The sequence below is a fragment of the Sinocyclocheilus anshuiensis genome, unplaced genomic scaffold, assembly GCF_001515605.1.
Source record: "Sinocyclocheilus anshuiensis isolate Anshui unplaced genomic scaffold, SAMN03320099.WGS_v1.1 scaffold305, whole genome shotgun sequence".
In the NCBI taxonomy this organism is placed as follows: domain Eukaryota; kingdom Metazoa; phylum Chordata; class Actinopteri; order Cypriniformes; family Cyprinidae; genus Sinocyclocheilus; species Sinocyclocheilus anshuiensis.
The window spans coordinates 6,969-10,305 of NW_015540850.1; the positions used below are offsets into that span (position 1 = coordinate 6,969).

The 3,337-nt window shown below is 38.0% G+C and overlaps 1 pseudogene; it reads right to left on the reverse strand.

Moving 5' to 3' along the window:
* The window catches only part of LOC107687730 (mast cell protease 1A-like), a 2,764-nt pseudogene extending 1,280 nt beyond the window's left edge, over positions 1 to 1,484 (reverse strand).
* Between the last annotated feature and the right edge of the window lie 1,853 nt (positions 1,485 to 3,337).

Consider the following 3,337-nt stretch of genomic DNA (forward strand, 5'->3'; position numbering starts at 1 on the left):
GGGGGTGAACAAAGGCCTCCTGTAGCGAATCGATGCGTTTTTGTAAGAAAAATAACCATATTTAAAACGTAATAATCACTTTAATCTAGCTTGCACTCACTTGTACACGGAAGCAGCTCCAGGCGGATGACGTATCAGGTCGGTGTTGCGCATGCGCTGCTCAGAAGTGACGAACGCGGAAGCGCAGGGGAGAGATCAAAACAAAACAATGTTCATGAATTAGAAGTACAAAACGAGGATTTGTAAAAAAGGATGTCGGAGGATTTCGATATAAGCCAAGAGGAGACTGGTTTTCCTTTGCTAAAGTAAGGAAACTTTGCTTCCTTTGCTCCTGTAAGCAAACGTTGGTTTTCACGAGACTCACCGGCGCATGCGCAACGCTGACATCTTACGTCATCTGCCCGGAGCTGCTTCCGTGTACAACTGTTGGCGCAAGCTACATTAAAGTGATTATTACATTTTGAATATGGATATTTTTCTTAGAAAAACGCATCGATTCGCTACAGGAGGCCTTTGTTCACCCCCTGGAGCTGTGTGAGACACTTTTTTATTAAGGATGGGCGCTTTTTATTTAACTTCTTTTGGACTGATGCACTGCAACACCCGCTGAGTGGCATTAAACAGCTTGAAAGATCAAAGACAATTTTCAAAATAACTCCGACTGGATTCGTCTCAAAGAAGAAAGTCATATACGCCTAGGATGACTTGAGGGTGAGTAATTTATGGGCTAATTTTCATTTTTGGGTGAACTAACCCTTTTAAGTATAACAAAAATGGGGGGGGACTAATATATTGTAGGAAATAAGACTCAAGAAGGCATCTTAATTAAGTCTTTTCCATTAGGCCTATGTCATAAAGAAATAATACAATAAATAAATAAATTATCATAGCGTGAGTCAGGTTTATGCTAGAGTTTCTGATCAGATGTTATTTTTAACAGCTAAATGTATTACAGGCTGTTACCCTCAAAAGCATGATGTCATTCCGAACAGGACTGGTTTTGTAGTCTGGATGTGGGATGTAGTTCTTCACTCCGATGCGGTTCAAAGTCTTACTTTTCCTTAAGTCATGAGCACCAACCACAACTGTCAGAATCTGAGATCTGTTGAAAGAGTGTATTGGAAAGATTGATTCATTGAGTCATGATGCTCATTTATGAAAATGATAGATACACTGTATGATTGCAGTTTAGACTAAAAACTCTTACCTCTTCCAGCAATGTGCAGCAGTCAAGACAAACTCATCAGAAATGAGGAATCCACCTCAGTCGTGTTTCCCAAAAATCTGAATAGAAACCATGTAAGGTCTGGAGTGGGGTTTTGCTTCCCTGCCGTTCACTATTCCCACATGAGCTGAAAGAGATAGCACTGTTAGCTATTGTGTTCACCAAATTGATCAATATGCAGTTTAGACAATCAAGTCTCACCAGTGAAGGTCAGGTGTGGCAGCAGAGAGGCCAGCAGGAACAGAGAGATGATAGTCATGATGAAGACAATCAGTGAGCTCTCATTGACAAACACTGTATAAATATACTTTAAAGGGGGGGTGGAGACATTTATCTGACCATAAGTCTGCATAAAATGTGGAAATAGCTTTAAATGACTAAACTCTGAATAGTTTATAGTAGTTCAGATAAAACAACAGTATCTGTTGCATAATGTCAGTTGCCACAAAAAATATTTTAAATTGTTCCTTGTTTTCCTTACAGAGAGATGTTACAGAGAGGCACTTACAATGATAGTGAATGGGCACATTTTTGGAGAGTTTAAAAGCAGAAATCTGAAGCTCATCATTTTGTAAAGGCACCTGCATTAATTATTCTGTTAAAACCTGTGCACTGTTTGAGCCGTAAAGTGGTTTAAATTACGACTTTTACAGTCGTTTTAGGGTTTATGGCATTGTCAAGGAAATAAAGTTCTCATAATGTAGTGAAGAGTAAAAAGTTCTAGTGATTCTTAATCAAGCCAGGCTCATTGGAAATACCTGCCTCTAAACACATTTCTGTAACACAATTATAACGTATTTTACTGCACGATTTGAGGCAGTTTCAAAGTGAAATGTCCAGTGAGTGTACATAGTGTTAGAAAATGCAAAACTGGAATAAAAATGGATTTGTTGATGACACCGTGCCATTTGAACTTCCTTATATGCAGGTTTGAACTGTTTTGTGGAACTGTTTCTAGTTTCATGGGATTTATACCCAAGCTCTCAAGTCGAACTCCATACTGCATGAGCTACCAAACAAACCTACTGAATATAAAAACCCATACAAATTAAGCTGTATATGTGATGCTAACGTTCAACGGTATCAGTTTTCAAATGTTGCAGCATGTTAAAATTGCTTTGAATTCAAAATATAATTCCTCAAGTAATTGTGTGAAAATTAGGCTTTATTAATCAAAACTGTGGACCTGCAAATCATACTTTGTTTGAAAAGGAACACAACTTATCTGAGAGTTTTACTGCCTCTAGTGTTTATTTCAACTGGAAACTGTAGCGATTCGTATGTATAGGCACGTTTTTTCAGTTTTGCAGAAATGTATTTAGAGGCACGTATTTCCAGTGAGCCTATGTTGTTCTTAATTCGTACACAAAATGCAGTAATTATATTTTGTTTTCTACTTTTTTTTTTTTTTACTCAATACATTTTTACTTGCTTTACAATTCTGTCTCAATCAAAGATGGTTTGTGTTGCAAAAGCAGAGCAGTTTCACAATGTTCAAGTTAGGTTTGGTAAAACTTCATAGTAATGCTTCTAAAACCACATCTGTTGCTGATGACCACAACTGTCCTGTGTTAGGGGTTTAGATTCGGAAGCAAAGATACTGAAGGTGCAAAGTTTGTAGTCTTGCTAGAAGTTTCCACTATGTATGATGTAAATGGCTTGCAGCTTGAAGTCACAACATACATGTTCCTCATTCTCTTGAATGTTATGTTGACTGGAAAAGGACATGTTTTGTTCGCTTTTCTTCTGATCAAGTTCCGTTTTGTTGTGGCCAAAACATATCGTAAAAAAGTGGTAATAAGTCATGGCCTCTTGGTGCCACGACTTCTTAAATTAAGCAAAAAACATACTTTTATCATGGCCATGAGTTTATGCGTGAACAAATCTGCATGATCCTGCAGAGCAAGCAACCTGTAATTATTAAAGGTGACATATCATAAAAATCTGACTTTTCCAGGTTTTAAGTGCTATAATCAGGTCCCCAGTGCATCTACCAACCAAGGAAACGTGAAAAAGATTTTGGTAGATTTTGTTTTGGTAAGCCTTTTTCTGCAAGCGTCTGAGAGAACGAGCGCGTCTGATTTCGCTCCCTTGGTGACGTGGCAAAGGGAT